Source organism: Danio rerio, chromosome 12, assembly GCF_052040795.2.
Source record: "Danio rerio strain M-AB ecotype USA chromosome 12, GRCz13ab, whole genome shotgun sequence".
Lineage (NCBI taxonomy): Eukaryota > Metazoa > Chordata > Actinopteri > Cypriniformes > Danionidae > Danio > Danio rerio.
This window is the reverse complement of record NC_141032.1, coordinates 31902357-31922782: the sequence shown is the minus strand read 5'-3', so window position 1 is coordinate 31922782 and position 20426 is coordinate 31902357. Positions and strand designations below refer to the sequence as shown.

Here is a 20426-nt window from a genome sequence, read left to right as displayed (position 1 = left end):
CTCATAAACCACCTAAATCCTTTAACTGCCTGCTCCACCAAAAGGTTGACCATATTTTGACTGTTTTAAAAAATGGTTTACACTACACAGCATTGTTGGTTAACAAGTACAATCAAACAAACATAATCCTGTTGCGCTACTCCACATGATTTCGGTTTTAATGTAAAAAAAAAAATAATAATAAAACAAGCAAACATGTTAAATGAAAGTCTGACATATTTTATGGCATACCTCAAAAAATAAAGATGATTTAGTATTCAAAAGTGTTTTATTTTAATTATGTTTTTAAAATGAATTAGTTTTACACTTGATATTTTCAGATTTTTTATAGTATATGTACTAATTCCTGTACTTTTACCATAAACCGACATATCAACCATTTGGTAGAGGTTGATATTTTAGAAATTATGGGATGTGTTGAAAAATAAAATGCATTGAGTGTGTTAACTAGCGACATTAAGAGTTAAGACATGCAATCCAATTATTGTTTTCTTGGAGGGGTGGTTAAAGGGTTAACGAAGTAACACCTACTGTATGTTATACCCTTGTCATTATACAATTATTTGTCCTCGTAAACCACATAAACAAGTGCACATGCACCTACACACTTACAGTACATATATATTTATGCACATTTGATATTCCGCAGCTGAATTGGTGTGCTTCAGAATTAGTCGACTCTGGCAGAACTAAAGGAGTCAGTGCAGCGCCTAATGCTTACACACATACCCGGAGTTCATGTAGCACTTAGGCTGCAGAGTTCAAAGACTCCCCTTTTCACCTTGTCAAACATGCACATCTCTGCAAATATTTTGAGGTCCGCTTTCCAGCTCTCTCTCTCTCCATGGCATGGCTGTAGGCGTGCTGTGCATACAGGCCCTTCAACATTAAATATGAGCACTTTGATCCCAGCGTGGCATACTGCTCTGCTGGAATATGATAAGATGTGCTCAAGCATGCAGTCTCAACTAAAATTAAGGCTAGTGGCCTTTCCCACACCTGTCTTATCTTTCTGTGTGTGGATGTGTATGTGTGTGTCTCCCCTCTGGAACTCATTCAGCCATCTGGATGGAAGGGCTGTTAACGTATCCTTTGTGAGCGTCTACCCCTCCCTCCTTAGTGATGGCAGACATCATAGTGTGGATGCCATTTGCCGTTCGTCCAGCCTGGCCAGCAAATTTCAGAGGGAATAATAAAGATTATGGGAAGATATGGCTTGAAGATTTGAGAGTCACGGTATACTGATGGATTTCTCTTTCTGGCCTACAGGCTCCCTGCTCCTTTTTTTTTTTTTTTAATATAATTTTTCCTGTTTAAAAGCAGTGTACTTCTTTCAAAGTGCACCGTGACTGCTATAAATGTGTGTGAGATGAGGATTTCAGCGTGGCAGTCAGTGTTGTAAAAGTGTTTTGTTTTGTGTTGGTTGTGTGATGAAATGTGTTTTATGTATTTATTGTTATTCAGTTTTTTTTATTTGTTAATGTTTTTTAAAAAAGTCTTAATGCTCACTGTTTAATGCTCACAAATCTACATTTGTTTGATCAAAAATACAATACTTTTGGTTAATATATTATAGTGATATTCAAATTTTAAACAACAATTTAAATGTTTTAGTATCAGATATTTCCTCATCGTCCTTCCCCATTTCCTTCCGTTATAATTCTCTGTAAACCCTAGAGATGGCTTTGCGTATAGGGTGATTCTGGCTAAAATGAAAGTCATGATTTGTTTTGCTTAAAATCAAGATCATGATTTTCTCACAATTCTGCAGATACAAAATAAAGGTTAATAAGTAGGCTATTATTATTGTTAATACTCAAACATATTGTAAAATAACAATAATAACATTAGTAATATAATAATAATAATAATAATAATAATAATAATAATAATAATAAAAATTATAATTATAATTATAATTATAATATTAGCAATAATCACGTGTGATTTGGCAGCGGCAAATACGTCATTACACTTAAGACAGAAATTACATTGGTTACATAAGGTGAATTTTACCTTATAAATACAGTGTGTGACACTTTTAACACCATTTGGAGGTGTCCATGTTGCTGAGCAATGAGTATAAAATGTGAAGACTTGTGCGACCGCCACGATTCACTCCTGACCTTGAAATTATAATTGGTTAAATCGTAGAAAAGCAGAATTAAGATTGTGTGTAGGGTTGAAACAAGATCGCGATTTTTTTTCTTTTCGATTAATCATGCAGCCCTGGTTGTGGATGAAAGTCCTAGTAGATCAGCAGTTTCTGAAATACCCAGACCAGCCTGTCTACCACCAACAACCATGCCATGTTCAAAGTCACTTAAATCAGCTTCTTCTCCATTCTGATGCTCAGTTTTAACTGCAGCAGATCGTCTTGACCATGTTGCTGTGATTCGCTGATTAAAAGTATATTTAGCATTTCTTTGGAGACTACAGCTGAAATCAAATATGTTTGAATATATAATTATTTAATTTTAAATCCACACTCTATCAAAGTCTTCTATCAAATTCTGACCATTTGCTTCTGCGATTAGAGTGGCGGTGCTTCTCTGCTGACATCAGTTTGACGGCTTCAGCCACAATATTCTTAAGCACACCCCTCTTACTGTTTGTTTGCTAAGAGGGAATGATGCACAAAAGTAAAGCTCTGCCCACTACTTAATATTCTGTTGTAAATACATCAACATACTGAAATAAAAGTCTTAGCAACTTCTGGTTCACACAGATTTTAATGCACATAAGTAAATTTAGTTTGAGTAAACTAAAGTAATTCTTATACTATAATATACTATATAACTATAATTTAAAACTAAAATGTTTATATTTTAAACGTGTGAATTTTTAAATATTTTATTATAGCATCATACACAAGATGGTACTGTAATGATACCATATAAACCCATTCATTCATTAATTCATTTTTTTTTCAGTCCCTTTATTCCTGAGGGGTCGTCACAGCGGAATGAATGCCAACTTATCTAGCATATGTTTTACACACCAGATACCTTTCCAGCTGCAATCCAGTACTGGGAAACATCCATACACACTCATTCACACACAAACACTACAGTCAATTTAGTTTATTCAATTCACCTGTACCACATGTCTTTGGACTGTGGGGGAAACCGGAGCAGCCTGAGAAAACCCACGCAAACACATAGAGAACATGCAAACTCCACACAGAAATGCCAACTGACCCAGCCGGGACTCGAACCAGTGACCTTCTTGCTGTGAGGCGACAATATGAACAACTGAGCCACCATGTCGCCTGCCATATAAACCCAATGTTTGTGTTTTTTGCTACTTGATAGCACTACACATCTCTTCAAGTTGTGTCATGACAGTTATAGATGTATGTGTGAGATCATGTTTTCACCATGCCGTCTGCTGCAAGCAATCTTTGTGACATGGGCTGATGCGATGGATGATTTTTCTGTTCCGTCATGGAGCTCAGTTTGTCCAGAGAGCAGCGAAACAGCCTGGAGGCAGAGTGTTTATAATAGAGCAGTGGAGAGGTAAGGCTGTGATGCTTGCCTCTCACTGCTCAATGTCAAAAGGCCAACCAGAGACACTTGTTGTGGTAGATTGCTTGAAGATTGGTTAGATTGCCAATGCCTTTTGTGTGTGCGCGCGTGTGTGTGTGCATGACGTTTAGAGAGAGTATATGTGTGAAAAACGAGTGTGTGTTTTACATGTTTGGGTGCTGTGCAAGGAGCGTGCGGTGCTAAATATATTCATGATAGGGGGCGTGACGACTCTGTGATTCAGGCAAGCTCCATCTTGCTTCAGGTCAAACCCAGGGCGAACCCATCAAAAACAGGGTGTGCAGGAGGGGGGGATTCAGCACTTGTTTTTTTTTTTTTAAATCCACATCAGCTGTGTGGTTTGCGTACTATTTAATAAATACTGTGTGTGTGTGTGTGTGTGCGCGTGTGTGTGTGTGTGTGTGTGTTCTCTAGATTATGTCATTTGTGTGTGTTTGTCCAGATGTGGCCAGCTGTGGATCTGGTGTCCTAGATAAGCATGTGCTGGACTCCTCCAGGGCATCAGTGAGCTCTGCTTTGGGCAGTGGCTTTGGGCTCTTAGTGTCATCTCTCATTACAGATGCAGAGATAAACTCATCCGACACTCAGAAGAGAAGTGTGTTCTTTGTGCATGAATCAGACAAATTGTTCAGACAATCTGCTTGTGATCTTAAAAAGGCATTTGATAGGGGTGATGATAGCCACTCATGCAGACATTTGAAAAGCGGATGTGTCCAAAAGGGGACTTTTTTTGTTTTGATTTTTGCCTAGTCATCATTGTACTGTTTGTGTTGTTTAAAGGGAGAATTTAGACAAAAATGTACATTTAAAAATAATTTACTCCTTTCTTTTTTCTAAATGTATCTGAGTTTCTTTTTTCTGTTGAACATAAATATACATTAAATATACTGAAGAATGTTGAAAAAAAGCATCTTTGGGGGGCTATGCTTTAGTATAATGGTTCATTAGTTAGTTGATGTATTTACTAACATTAACTAAGTATGAATAATCTTGTAAAGCATTTATTAATTATAGTTAAACATTAACCTAATGCATTATTAAAATCCAGAGCTGTGCATGTTAAAATTAGGTAATGACCTATGAGTAAACAACTAACGTTGTTTAACTTAAATACCTAACGTTAACAATGATGAATATATACTGTAATAAATGTGTTACTAATTGTTGGTTCAAGTAAGTAAATACATTAACGGACCAAAATGGAACATGGACCATTTTTTTTACAGTGTTACCATTTTTTATTCAAGCTATGGATATCAATGGCTGTTTTTTTTTCCCAAACATTTTTCAGAATATCTTGTTTTGTGTTCAATAGACGATATAATTTCAAGTGTATAAGAACTTGTGCATGGATAAATTATTTTCATTTTTGGTGACCTATTCTTAATATATTAATGTATTAGCATAAAATATGTGTGTATGCAAGCATGTATGTATCTGTGTATATTTGTTTGTTTTTAGTTTTTTTTTTTTTTTTTATTTGTTTAATTAATTTTATTATTGATATTTTTCCATATTTGTTTTTTTAAAGATTGTTGCACTCAAAATCAAATTGCTTCAATTGTGTAGAAACACAAGTAAAAAATAAAATAAAATAAAATAAAATATTACCAGTACTGGGTTGCAGCTGGAAGAGCATCTGCTGTGTAGAACATATGCTGGATAAGTTGGCGGTTCATTCGGCTGTGGTGACCCCTGATGAATAAAAGGAACTAAGCCGAAGGAAATTGAATGAATTAAATAAAAAATATATACATTCTTTAAAATAATATTAATAATAAAATTAAGTTTGGAAAAAAATATATATATAAGGTGCAGAATGCAAATCAAGTGAATTAGTGTTTTCGTTTTTAATTACTTTTACTTTATTTTTTGGCACTAGAGTTTATGTAGTAACAATTTTGTAGACGGGGCGACATGGTGACTCAGTGGTTACACTCACAGCAAGAAGGTTGCTGCTTCAAGTTTTGGTTGGGTCAGTTGGCATTTCTGTGTAGAGTTTGCATGTTTTCCCAATGTTCGTGTTCCTGTTTCCCTCACAGTCCAAAGATATGCACTATAGGTAAAAATAAAGTACATTGGCTTTTGTGTTTGAATGTGAATGTGTATGGATGTTTCCCATTACTGGGATACAGCTGGAAGTGCATCGGTAACACTTTACAATAAGGTTCATTAGTTAATGCATTTACTAACATGAACTAATCATGAACAACACATGTAGAGCATTTATTAATAATAATTGAGCATTTACTAATGCATTATTAACATCCAAACCATGCTTGTTAACATTAGTTAATGCACCATGAGTTAACATGAATGAACTACTGTATTTTTATTAACTAACGTTAACTAACATGAACAAATAATGTAGTTAATATATTGTTTATTGTTTGTTCATGTTAGTAAATGCATTAATTAACATTAACTAATGAACCTTATTGTAAAATGTGACCAGTGCATCGGCTGTGTGAAACATGCTGGATATGTTGACAGTTCATTTCACTGCATGTGGCGAAATGAAATAAAGACGCTAAGCTGAAGGAAATCAATGAATGAATGAATTTTTGTAGATCTACTTTAGTCTGGATTTAATCAGATGTGTAGACAATAATTCGTTAGCACTGTTGTCTAACAGCAAGAAGGTCGCTGGAGTCCCGGCTGGGCCATTTGGCATTTCGGTGTGGAGTTTGCATGTTCTCCCCATGTTGGCGTGGGTTCCCTCCGGGTGCTCCGGTTTCCCCCACAGTCCAAATACAAGTGCTATAGGTGAATTGAATGAACTTAATTGGTTGTATAGTGTATGAGTTTGAAAGTTAGAGTGTATGGGTGTTTTCCATTACTGGGTTGTGGCTGTTTATTCCGCTGTGGTTACTCCTGACAAAATAAATGGACTAAGCCGAAGGAAAATAATTAAATGAATGTTATTTGTTTTACATTTAAAACACTAATGATTAAAGAAAAAAATTATTTGATCTTTAGTAAATCTAGTAATGAAGATCCTTTTTATCCCCTTTACTGATTCATTGACAATGACATAATTCGTTTTTAATGCTTGAAGAGCTCTTAAAATTGTGACTTTTATCCAAAGCCAATTACACTGCATTCAAGGTACACATATTGCATTGTGCACGATTGCTTTACCCTTCGCAACACATATCCTTGATGTTGCTCTGAGCGCTACTGTTTGATCTGAAGCACTTATAGTTTCCATCTGCTGCCTTTCACATCATCACAGCTCGGCTTGGAATCAGCCAATCAGCATTATCATGATGTCATATTCCTAAGGCTCTGGTATGACTGAGCACATTTTTGCTTGAGTGATTAAAAATGTGTGCGTTACAAAAGATTTCAATTTGCACATCGCAGACACTCGGGAGTCCTGCACCAGGCAAGCAATGTCAGTGAAATCTGCTTGAAACGCTACCTGCTAAAGCTTTCTTCGGGCGTTAGAAAGTACAGTTGCATGGCAGAGGCAGGTGAGAGTCTCCCTTTTTGTCCTCTGTCAGGACTGCACAGGACAAACATTGCTCTGAGGGCCTGAGGGAAAGGCAGATTAATGCAACGGGCTTGAATATTTCATATCAAATGTATTAAAGCCTCATGCCGCCTCGCTCTTTTTCCATCAGTCTGTAGTCACAGGTCCTGCAGGGTGACTTTGGCTCGAGCGGAGGGAGGGAAGTCCCATTCCAGCACTCGCATTCTTGTTTGTCACATTTTCTTACCACATTATTTGATCACTACGTGCAACACCTCCTGTTTGATTTATTCGCCTTTTTGCAAATTTATGATACAGAAGAGCTGCCTGCCAGTGTGCCGTTCCTTGCCATTTCTCACCCTGCTTCGTAAGCTGTCAGCGAATGCGCGAAGGAATATTCGTCTGCTTTGGTTTCATCATTATTTCTGACTGTTCTCTCATTTCACCTGCAGCAGAGGCTTAAATCTTGCCTACACAATGGACATGTGTTGTATTCCTGCTATATGATATGTCTGCATCATGCCTGCAGTTTGTAAATCTAGTTTAAGAGGATTAGGCCTGGCAGCGTCTGCCTCTGTGAGGTCTGCTTAGCAGCGGATGACGCTGGAATGATGCATGTCGGGAATGGGATGCCGCTGTGATCCTGCACTGATCACCGCCGCCCCCTACTGGCCTGGAGGAACACCGCTCTTCTGATTGACACTAGATCCTCTCATAGACAATAAAAGAATCAAAAGGCCCGCATCGCGAAGCGCACTCTCCCACTCATGTGTAATGAGAGCACTTCAGCAACTGTTGTGCCTGATGCTCCGGTTTGACCAGCACTTTGCCTTAGACATAAAGGAATGCCAGAGTCCAGGATCCTCATAGTGCAGAGATCAAAGTGATATATTTTCTTCCAACGCACTAAATTAAATCTCAGCACACTGGGCGAAGTGCACCTTGCCAACGGTAAGGGTGTATTTAAGTCTGGCCACACACGCTCATTCGATCACTGGCTGCGGTGGCAGCTGCTATGCCTTGCTTGTGTTTTTCTCCTCGCTCGGGCTTATTCATTATGCATACTGTTTAAAATGTCACTCTCCATTTACTGCTGGTCCTAAAACCCTGGGGCTTTGTGCTGAGTAAAGTGTATCCTCCGAGTTCCCATGTGTCTGCTGTTTCTCTCTGTTGTTCCCCCATACTCGTCTTTTGATGGAGACGGAATGCTATCCGTTCTGCTTTCGGTCTCTTGTATATCTCTATCAGTTTCCCTTCATCCGTCTTTACTGCATATAGCCATTGGTGGTGTTTTTTTTTCTCCCCCTGCTCTCTGTGGTGTTATGGTTTTCATTTCATCTGTATTTCTCTTGCTTTTCATCCCCTCTGCTGCTTCTCGCTCAGTTAGGTACATCAACTGCTGGCTGTCATCTCTGGCTCACTGTTTTATTAAAAATGATTGTGTTTCATCAAGGTTGCATGATAACAATTAGCTGATGGAGTATGCGGCAAGGTGAAGCAGAGCTTCAATATAGATTACATCAGTCATATTGTGAATACAAGATCCTTCCAGAACATTCCAGAACATTATGTATATTGTAAAGTAAATAAATACATTCATTCATTTATTCATTCATTCGTTCGTTCATTTTCCTTCAGCTGAGCCACAGAGAAATGAGCCGCCAACTATTTCAGCATTTGTTTAAAGCAGCAGATGCCCTTCCAGTACTGGGAAACACCTATACACATGCACACACACACACACACACACACTCATACACTACAGCCAATTTAGTTTATTCAATTGACTTTTAGAGCATATGTTTGGACTTGTGGGAGAAACTGGAGTTTCCAGAGGACACCCACACATACACAGGGAAAACATGCAAACTCCACACAGAAATGCCAACTGAACCAGCAACCTTTTTACTGTGAGGTGACAGTGCTAACCACTGGGCCACCATGCCCCCCGTTTAAATAAATACTGAATATTTGAATTAGAGACTTTGATTGACATAAATGTCTTCCTCCATTTTTTATAAATGTAAAATGCCCTTCTAAATGCCAAAGATTTGACAACAAATAGGGTTGGATATTGGTTCATATTTTGTTATTCAATTTTATTCCAATCTACAAGCTCTTGTTGGGAAAAAAGAATATAACTTTTAGTATTTTTGTCTCTTTTTCTTTGCATTAAACAATTGTTTTTGTATTACTTAAGGTGATGTATATTAACCAAACTTCTTCTCTTGAGTGTGATATGCTTTGCAAACTATTGAAGCATTTTTGCAGAAGTAGATGAAGCAGATAGAAATGCAAAGGCCTGATTGCCTAAAATTTACTTGAGCTCTGCAGCTTTACTGAACATGCATGGAATTTCATAGATATTCTAACCCAGGGATGGGCAAACTCGGACCTGGAGGGCCGGAGTCCCTGCACAGTTTAGCTCCAACACTAATCAAACACACCTGAACAAGCTGATCAGTGTCTTCAAGATCACTAGAAATCTACAAGCAGGTGTGTTTGATTAGAGTTGGAACAAAACTCTGCAGGGACACCGGCCCTCGAGGATCAAGTTTGCCCATCCCTGTTCTAACCAATAATTCCCTCCAGGTGATTCTGATTCAGTTGGAGAGTAGTTCACAATTAGTCGAAGCAATTTGTATTTATTTTAGATAGATTGACAATTTTGCTTACTTACGAAAAAAAGAGCAGGAAGGCAAATTATCGTATGTATTTGTTTATACGGCAAACCACGTCTTTTTCACCAAGAAGGTTCATACAGATTCCGTACTTATTTCATACTTATTTACGTTTTTGGTATAAGATTTTAGAAAGATGGTTTGACTAGAAATGTAGTTTTTTACCATCATACTTATAACTTAGTTTTTCTTTAGTTGAAATTTAGTTTAGTCGTTCGGCTGAACTATAGTTCAAACCGCTGTAGTTAAATATTTATTCTATCAAAAATAAATTATAAAATATACTGTGAAGCAAACCCAAATGTTACAAATGAATAGAAGGATCTAAGCTATGCAGTTCAGTGTGCTTATTTTCAACAGATGATATAGTCAAAACCAACACTTCTTTGCAGATTCCAAATGTAAAGTACTATAATAAAGAATAAAAACTATAATCTATAATCTTTTAAAGGAAGATAGGATCAAAACATAAGATGACAGCATAACTACACCAGCTGTGAGTTTTCTGGGTGGTTGAATGTGTAAAAAAGACAAGAAGAATTCTCTCTTCCAGTGACACAAAGCATCTCTTTATTCTGCTAAACACAAAAGAAGATATTTTCAAGAATGTTGGCAACAAAACGGTTTTTGTTACCCTTGACTTACACTCTATTGACAATAAAACATGAGGCTTTTTGCTGAATATCTTTTATGAAGAAGAAAACATTTTTTGGAACAAACTATTCCCTTTGAGTTCTCAGTAAACAGCTGGATTACGCACATACAGTACACACAGAGCAAATGATGAGTTTTAGGATTTTATGAATTATTATCTGGATTGTGATTAATCTGAAAAGCAATGTTTATCCAGTTCTACAAATAAGATTAAAAAGCATCAAGACTCCAAATGACTTTTGGAGTCTTACTCTAAATGATAGACGTATGTGATTTACCAAACAGATTTAAGACATTATTCAGTGATAATCTTTTCCTCCACTGAGCTGTTAACTTGAGAACCATTGTGAACGGATCATTGAGCCAGACTGTAAGTCTGTATTGGTGAACAAATCATTCTTTTGAGCGGGTGAGCTTTCAGTGAACCGCTTGATCTAGTTTACAAGTCACACTAAATGATTCATGAGTAAATAACTGAATTTTTATTTCTGGTTACACTGTCACTTTAAGGAGCCATTTCAAATTGATTTGACTTTTACTCTGTGCTCATGTCGATTTAGTTCAGGGATCTTGTGGTAAACTAAACTGAAATACTATGAGTTTTTCATACTATTCAAATGATAGGGCTATGCGAATAATTGAAAAGATATTCAGAACTTATAATTGATCTTATTTTTCCAGTTTTGGAAGTGCCATTGCAGAGAAACATAAACAGCATGCAGAATAAACGCACGACTATTGATTTTTACCAACAAAATCTCATGGCAATTCGCAACTTTTTGATTTAGCAGCTAATTGATATGAATTTGTACAATCTCATTCATACAATTTAGTACGATTTGCTCATACCCCAATGATGGTTGGGTTTAGGGGCGGGCTTGGGTGCCACACCTCCTTTTTAAAACTCTTACATTTTTGTATGACTGAACACAAAATTAGTTCGAATTAGCCACTAAACTGACAAAACATAAAATACTTACCTTTCCTCATAAGATCAAGATCCACAATGGACCCATTCTATAGTGCCTTACTTTGTAATATAGTGACGATGATTGAAAGTTGTGCCAGAGATGTCTTGGGATGGCATATTTTCCATAACTGTACATTAAAATGAAAATATTTGTTTATAGAAGATGCAAGTATGTACTGTTTAAAATATTATTTACAGGGTATACAAAAAAATACTGCTAATTTTCTACATTTATTATGAAAAACATTGAAAATGTATTTATTTTGTTTCCAAAAGTGCAAATTATATATTTTCCATTTTTACAATAAAAAGTGACTTGGTTTTAGGCAATGTGTGTTTTTATTTCAGTTGTTCAACGCTGATGTTTAGTAAATAATCATAGATAGTAGTGTGTGTATTCCTCAACTATTTTAAAATCAAGTAATACACCCTTCATTCAGAAATCTCTCTGAAAGTAATTTGTGAGCATATTTACAGTACAAAACTTGTCAGTGAACTACAAGGGCAAAAAAATAAATAAATAAATAAAATAATCGTCTATTAATTGAGATTTTGAATTTAGGCCAAATTGCCCAGCCCAATCACATACTATAAATCAAAAGATATAATAAGAACTTTATAGACATTTATACATTTGACAAACCGCTAAGTGCCATCTGAAATATGTGATTCCTATGCGACTCAGTAGTTTTACTTTTATGGTGATGCATAGGACCTTTTCATTGCCTTTAAAGAAAACATAACTGATCATAAACATAGGAGGCTGAGACAAATGCAAATTTCTCATGGCATTTAGAAGTTTTTGCTGGCCACTTTATTAGGTACACCTGTCCAACTGCTTGTCAGTCAATTTCTTATCAGTCAATCACATGGCAGCAATTCAATGCATTTAGGCATGTATACATGGTCAAGAAGATTTGCTGCAGTTCAAATCGAACATCAGAATGGGGAAGAAAAGTGATTAAAGTTACTTTAAACATGGAATGGTTGTTCATGCCAGACGGGCTGGTTTGAGTATTTCAGAATCTGCTGATCTACTGGAATTTTCACGCACAACCATCTCTAGGGTTTATAATGGTCCAAACAAGAGAAAACATTGAGTGAGTGGCAGTTCTATGGGCGCAAAGGCCGTGTTGATGTCAGAGGGGAATGGCCAGACTGGTTGGAGCTAATAGGCAACTTTCAAATAACCACTTATTAAAACTGAGGTATGCAGAACACGTCAAACCTTGAGGCGGATGGGCTACAGCAGCAGAAGACCACACTGTGTGCCATTCCTATCAGTTAGGATCAGGTTTCTTGAACATGAAAATGTTTATAATGTACTCAAATGGCTATGCAACTGTTTGATGCTATCATGTCAATATGAACCAAAATCTCAGAGGAATATTTCCAGTACCTTTTTGAATCTATTCCACTAATGATTAGGGTAGTTATGATGGCAAAAAGGGGTCCAACCCATTACTAGTAAGGTATACCTAATAAAGTGGCCGGTGAGTAACTGTTGCAGTGGTAAAACCATCATGCTAAAATAAAGCCTTTTCATTTATATTAGGTAGTTTTTCTTTTTAATCTGTTCATTTAGATGTTACATCAGACACATTTTTGATGCACACTTGAGCTTCCCCCATAAAACATTCTCCCGGCACAGTGTGGCTGAAAGTTCCTAATAAGCTTTGTTGCAACACTTCAGCGTCAGCTAAAAACTATGCAGAATGTGACGCTCTGCCCTGCCCTGTTTATCTGCTCGGAGCTTTACATAAAAAAAAATAAAAAAAAAACACAAGAAGTCTGCAGTTTGAGTAAGCAATAACATCTGTTCCAGCCAACTATATTCGTTTACTATTCACTCCCTGTCTCTGACCTGTTCTCGCTTACCACAGTATGTAAACATCGGGTCTGTCAGCAATAGAAAAAGAGGACAAAGAGGAAAAGATCTTCTGTGCCAATAGCTGTTAACATGAGGAGAGCTGTCTAATGGCGGTGGTGCTGAAACAATGCGAGTCTGGAGTGCTTTGGCAGACTGGGAGCTGTCCAGTGCTGAAATCTGAGGCCTCGAATGGAGTGGCACAGCGGAAGCCGCAGTGTTTGTGCTTTTGTACGAGTGTGGAGAGAGTGCACAAGAGAGGTCAATTGGAGTTGCATTGTTTCACATGGCCGGGCTCTGCTTTAGAAGCCAATTATGCTGTAATTCTACAGACTGAGCAGGTGATTTCTCTTCTATCTAGCGTCTGTGATAGCTGTACTGAAGAGTTGGCCCACAGTGAACACTTCCAATAAACATTCCATCAGAGACAAAAAATATATAGCTCAGGGATTTCTGCTGGGAGGCATGTGGATGTAGATGCATGTGTGTGCTCACAATGAGACTCGAGGCGGTTCAAGTGACATTTGTAGCAATTCTGTGATATATATCTCGCAGTGTGTGTGCGTGTGGTTGAAGTTCATGGCTTTGGGTGTGCTGGCAGGGAGAGCCCCTGCAGTTTGAACAATGTACAAAAATAACTCTGAAACAGGCAGAAAGGTTAAACGTTTGAAATGAAATAGCGTTTCACTGGAAAATGAAAAATCTGTCACAATTTCCTTAGACTTGTCAGATAGTTCCAAACCTTACTTTTGCTCTTTGAATGAGTTTTGAATAGTTATCTAAAGTTGTGTGATAGAATGAAGTATAGTTCACATTATTTACAGTTTTTTTTCCCTACTTTGTGTTCACTTTTAATTCTTTTACATCAAGTTTGAGATAAATGTTGTTGTTTTTTTCCAATGAGAGACAGACAATTTGACATTTGGTATTAAGTAACTTCATTTATATGACTTAAAATAAAAGCTTTCTTAACATTTATATGGATAGTTTTGTAATTAATAACTTGTGTCCTTCTAAAGCAGTCCCTTTGTGAACACATGGGGGAAAATAAGTATTGAACATGTCATTTTTATCAGAAAACATATTTTTTAAAGGTGCTATGGACTTTTCAACAGATGTTGGTAACAACCAAAGAAATCCACATATGAAAAATAAATCTAACTAGTGTACAAATTAAGTCATGTGTATTAAAATGTCACAGGAATAAAAGTACTGAACACATGAAGAAAGGAAGGTGTAGAAAAGCAGTGAAAGCCCAGACAGCAGCTGAAATCCCTCAGTAGTTATTCAGCAACCCACTGCCCTTCCACATTATAAATTAATATTAGCTGTTTCAGTCCAACATCTACATTAGCAGGATGATGTAGATGAAACCAGGGTGGGCTTTTTAGCAAGACAATGATCCAAAACAAAGCCAAATAAACTTTTAAATGCTTTCAGAGAAAGAAAATCAAGCTGTAGAATGGCCCAGCCAATCACCTTACTTGAATCCAATAGAAAATACTAAATAAAGATCAGATTTGATAAACGAAACCCACAGATTTTTACACTGTTGAGGTCTGTGAAAAACTCACACCTGAGCAATGCACGTGACTTCATTCTCCATATGAGACTCTTCTTTAAGCTGTATTTTCTTTTCAATACTTATTTTCCCACGGTATATATACATACACATACACACCTACATATTTTAAATATTCTTTTCCAATCTATTCATAGTGACCATGGGTTTTGGTTTTCAGGCCATTGTTGGTTTAGTTTCCTGATTTATTTATCAGACCCCCGACTTTTTTTTAACATTTCTGCGATTGCTGAATCCAACACAAAATCAACATAAAGTTGCAAAATTTTTTTTAAAGTTGCATTGAAATTGTTCTTATTTATAAAATAAATGTAATGTATTGAAATATATTTCATGCCTATTTTTGTAGCTTGAAAAGCCCATTTCCCTTTGGCTTCTATTGTATTATATGAAGAAAAAAATAACAGCATAGATATTCCTCAGCAAAAAGAAATCAAAATGCAATCATGCTTGTTTAGAGCAATAAAAAGTGAATACTTATATTTTTGGGTAAACTATCCCTTTAAGAACCCCCTCCCTTTCGCTTCTGAAAGGTAAACAATATAAGATCAGCACAGCAGTCCATAGGTTTATTTAGGTTTCAGCTTGTTGTCATAGGATACAACCGTAATGAATTTTTAATATGACTGCTTCCCATGGGAGTGATTTTTGAATACATTTGTTCATACATTCAGCATGCAAATGGCACATTATGTCAGATGCATTACAGAGCTCTACCCTGTGCAGTCACAGTCCTGTGGTTACCCTTTCCAGCTCTCTAATGACGCTGAGATGAAGGCTTTTATGCTGCATGTGGGGGTCACTGAGCTTTGATCTTGCTTGATTGACAGCTAAGGTGAAGGGCAACACCTCCCGACAGGGTTTCCTATAGAATCAATTATCAAATGTGCATGTCTGGACTTGAAGCTTTCTCTAAACGCTCGATGTCGGGATCACAGGTCATCGAATCCTGTGCTTTTCATGTTTTACCCTTCATCTTTGTGTTTTTTATTGGTTTTAGCGGTTTAAGTTCTTCAAAGGGCATACATGCTGAATATGATGAGCAGCACTGTGGGTCCATTTTTCTCCTAAGATGGCCTCAGTAAGATGAACAGCTCTAAAACTGCTTGGGAAAGCTAATGGCTGTCCATGAATCTTTAAACAGACTGAAGGATCCGAGTTTCAATGAGTATGACTTCATCCTGCGCTATGGGTGATCTTTTTGCCTAGCCTAATGACTTGTGAATGAAGCCATCATAAAATCTGCTGCTTTAATGGGACATTTCTGGTGTTCTTTGGATTTGAGAGAATGCAGTGATATGAAGGCTGGGGTGTGTTTGAATGTTTGCGATCAGAAGGTGGGGTTGGTTTTTTTGTGCAAAAAATGTTTATTTGTTCTATATCCACTTCTACAGCATGCATATTACTTTTGATATGTGACCCTGGACCACAAGACCAAAAAAACCTTATATTGCATGAGTATATTTTTAGCATTAGGCAAAAATACATTGTATGGTTCAAATGAGGGTCACTGGTTTGAGTCTTAGCTGGGCCAGTTGGCATTTCTGTGTGGAGTTGGCGTGGGTTTCCTCTGGTTGCTCTGGTTTCCCCCATAGTCCAAAGACATACGGTAAAAGTGAGAGTGGCCATTGTATGTAAATGTAAAAGTGTATGGATGTTTTCTAGTACTGGGTTGCAGCTGGAAGGGCATTCGCTGCGTAAAAAAACAGGCTGGAATAGTTGGCGATTCACCCCCTAAATAAAGAACAAAGGAAAAGTCAAAGGAAAATGAATGAGTGTTCCATTAAGATATTTTACGTAAGTTTCCTACTGTAAATATATCCAAACTCACTTTCTGATTACAGGTATGCATTGCTAAGAGGTGTACTTTAACGGCCTAAACTTAGTTTTTAGTTTTTGTTTGGAATCCTTAGTTTCCAGATTTTTAAATCAATTAATCTTATGGCAAAAAAAATAAATAAATAAATAAAATACATCAATGGAAGGTTTATTTATTCAGTTTTAGGTGATGTATAAAAAATAAACAAATAATATTTGTTTAAAAACAAATGACTGGATTCATGGTCCAGGGTCACATTTGTCCTTTCATGATAATAATATGAACTTATACATTTTGTAATGAACTGAAATGCAACTTTTAGACACTAATATGCACCCTTAATGTATATACTGTATATGCACCTTTAAACACCCTCTCAAATGGCTCACTTTTACTGTAGTATTGAGTTTTCTTCTAGGAAAATACAGGTAACAATATCCTAAATTGATATAATTACAGTGTCACCTAAGGCATGCCTGAGGGGACAAGGCATTGTTGAGTTACATTAGAATTGTGTTGTCTTCTTGTTGGAGAATACTGTTTCTTTCCACCCAAAAATAGAATTTACATCATGTTTTAATTAACGATCTGTGGTTTTTTAGCTGAAACTTCACAGATATATTCTGGGGACACCTGAGACTTTTTACACAAGACATTACATCCTGTAAAAGTCTCATAATTGGACCTTTGTAAGGTATTTAAATGTGATAAGTCACTGAAGTTCACTGTTAAAGTGCTAATATGCACCGTTTAGGTGCTAATATGCCAGTTTAAAGTACTAAAATGGCAATTTAAAGAACTAACATGCAACCTTAAATTACTAATATGTTATTTTTAAGGTAATAAAATGCCTAATTTACCCCGATGCACCCTTAAAAATATGCATTTTTAGGATAGTCATATGCCCCTTTGGGTGGCTTAGGGGTTAGCAGTGTTGCTGCTCCCCCTTGGTTGGCGGGGGTTTCTTCCGGGTTTCCCCTACAGTTCAAAGACATGCACTATAGGTGAGTTGGATGAACTAAATTGACTGAAGAGTATGAGAGAGTGTGTGTGTGTGTGTGTGTGTGTGTGTGTGAATGCAAGAGTGTTTGGGTGTTTCCCAGTACTGGGTTGCAGCTGGAAGGGCATCGGCTGTGTGAAACATATGCCAGAATAGCTGGTCAGTTTATTCCACTGTAGCTACCCCTGATAAATAAGGGACTAAGCTGAAGGAAAATTAATGAATGAATTAATAAATGAATATGCCCTTCTTTAAGATTTCAATATGCACCTTTAATTGAACCAATTAAGGTACCATTAATCGTAGTAAAATGTTCATTTAAATGCTAAAATACAGTTTAAGTTATTGAGCACACTATAACTATAAATATGTATCTTCAATGTTATTATATGCCGCACATGCACATTTAATGAAAATAGTCCTGTAGCCACACTATGCAGCAAGTACTAATATGAACCATTTAAAGACACTGCCCTGGTGACAAGCTATTTTAACCCTGAATGCATAATTTTTGAACACGTTTTCTGTCAGCAGGCAAACAAATCATCAGCTCAATTCTCAGACTCAACATTTAAAATGTACTACAATTTCACCTGAAGTCATGTACATTTAACAAACAGCATTGAGCACATGTAAATCTGTGTAGGTATGCATGCATGTTGGGTGTTAAAAGTGTAAGTAAATTAAAATAAATTAAAATGCAGCGCTATCACTCCTACACCCTAAAGCACTCGATGACGAAGAACTAAAGCTAGTAAACATCTCCTAAATAGAGAGCTGCATGTCAAACCTCACGTTGATGTTTGGTGTGACTTTTTGAGTGCTTCCAGAAATTAGGTTATGCTGAAAATTTTATATAAAAATGGCAAAGAGGGGCAGGTGATGACTTTTGATGAAGTCAAGAAATCTTATAGACACAAACTTAACAGGAAAGGAATCAGAAACCTTTCTCAATCTCAGACTCCTCCAGGCCCACTAACAGCCAATAATATTCCGCTCACTTACAGCAAATGCAAAACAAATCATGTCAATTTAAGTGCTGAGATTGGGTGCCTTTACTCGGTCCAAATTCAATCTTCCTTTCCGAGAGTCTCTGGGTGGTTCTGCTCAGTAAACAAACATGGGCAACCATTTCATCTAATCTAGGATTAGCCCCACCTGCCGGTCTGATTGTTTGGGGGCACTAACTGCTAAAATTGCTTTGGAATGAGAGGCTAGCTTGCTACGAACGGGTCAGTTAAAGCACAAAGTGCCGATTCGAACTACATCTGCAATTTGTGTACCATGAAATCCTCCAAAACAAAGAAGCATTTACCGTATGTTAGCGCATGCAAATAGTCGCGCTTTACATAACAAAAGCAGCTCGACTCTCCTAAAACATAAAACTGTTGCTTCTCACTCAGTCAATTTGGCCTTACAAAGCTTCGAGTTAGCACTCATGAATATCAAGCTGAACAAAAGGGAATAGTGAACCTTCAAAAATGGCATCGGGCAGCCTGCTAATGACACTCGTGCTGCTGTAATGGCAGCGTGAGTAATGATAATCAGTGTGCAATTATAGCAGGTACTTGCAGAGGTTATGAGCCCATTCCAGCCGCTGCCATGCTGAACGTTTAAAACTTCAGGGCTGGAAACGTTGACAGGTGGAGACGGGGCCGTTTGCTATGGGCCACTAATACAGAGCCATTTAATCTGGAAGTCCGGGCACAGCTGTGCATTGTAATGCTTAATCCACAAAGCCACACATATGTGTGCACTGGGAAGCCCGGCTGACACATGTACAAACAGACTAGCTGGTATGACAAATGCCACCACAGCCTTTATGGTTACGGCGTATGTCACATTATCACATCTACCTTTATTGCTCGTGTGACAACTAAAACCGTCACTACCAATTCCTCGACACACAAGTCAAAGTCACTCGCCTGTATGACTGATAATACCCGCTATTGTGTGGCAGTAATGGCAGGACATAATGGGGGCTTTGCGCCGGTTGATTGCAGTGTGTCGCTGTGCTGCAGCGGGCAGGCACGTGAAGGGTCCGGCGGATCGTCCAACAAATCACATCACTCACGGCTCATTTCCATCATGAATTCCCGCAAGCCAATGGGGCCATGTGCTCTAATTCATCCTCTGCGGTGTGGGAGAAGCGTATACATTATCGTAGCGCCGGGCCGTACTTGATTTCACAGAGTCATTATGGCACGGTGGCGGTTAAAAGCTAGGCACAATCACGCTCTGTGATCCTTTGTTGCATTAGAGACAGAGCTGTGTAATTAGAATAATATCCAGAGATACAATTCATTGGCAGGCGAGTGAAAATAAGTGGCACGATTCAGCCGCGTTTTTGATCTCTTGATTGACAAGTTAATGTCTTCCCAGCGCCTTTGTAGATTCCCAAAAATGCCTGTTTTCTCGTAACATGTTGTTTCATTGCTCCCTGTGGAGGCTGTTAGCTGTGCTGTCCATAAAACAGGTCTGAAAGTGTTCTTATAAAGTTTCTGCAGAGCTGGATTGCATGGATTTATATCTGTTGTGATCATAAATGTATCAAATATATGGTCTAAATATATTAGAAGGATTTAATGCATTGACACTGTATTACTTTACAAGTTTTCTGTGTCACCTAAATGAAACCGCATTGTGGCAAGTTTGTATTTGTTCTGTATAACTGGTAAAGACGCATAAAACAAAAGCCAGGTGACAGGTACCAAAAAAACAATGCTTTACACAAGAAACAAAGAGACAAACAGAATGAGGAACACTTTGCTGAGGGCAAAGGAGTGCATTATTCAATTTCATATTAATGAAGTCGCATTTGACATTTACA

At 37.4% G+C, this 20426-nt stretch overlaps 2 protein-coding genes across 6 annotated transcripts in view; one reads left to right on the top strand and one right to left on the bottom strand.

The window, feature by feature from the left end:
- The window catches only part of LOC147834501 (uncharacterized), a 382782-nt gene that overhangs the window by 85117 nt on the left and 277239 nt on the right, over nucleotides 1-20426 (bottom strand). For 3 of the 4 annotated variants that reach the window (XR_015504250.2, XR_015504242.2, XM_087276538.2), the window contains one exon: nucleotides 15255-15303. The exons of the other annotated variant lie outside the window; for it this stretch is intronic. The gene's annotated coding sequence lies outside the window, so the exon portion shown is untranslated. The remainder of the gene's footprint in view (nucleotides 1-15254; nucleotides 15304-20426) is intronic. 4 annotated transcript variants of the gene reach the window in all.
- nrg3b (neuregulin 3b) overlaps nucleotides 1-20426 on the top strand; it is a 275221-nt gene that overhangs the window by 15730 nt on the left and 239065 nt on the right. The gene's annotated exons all lie outside the window — the stretch shown is intronic.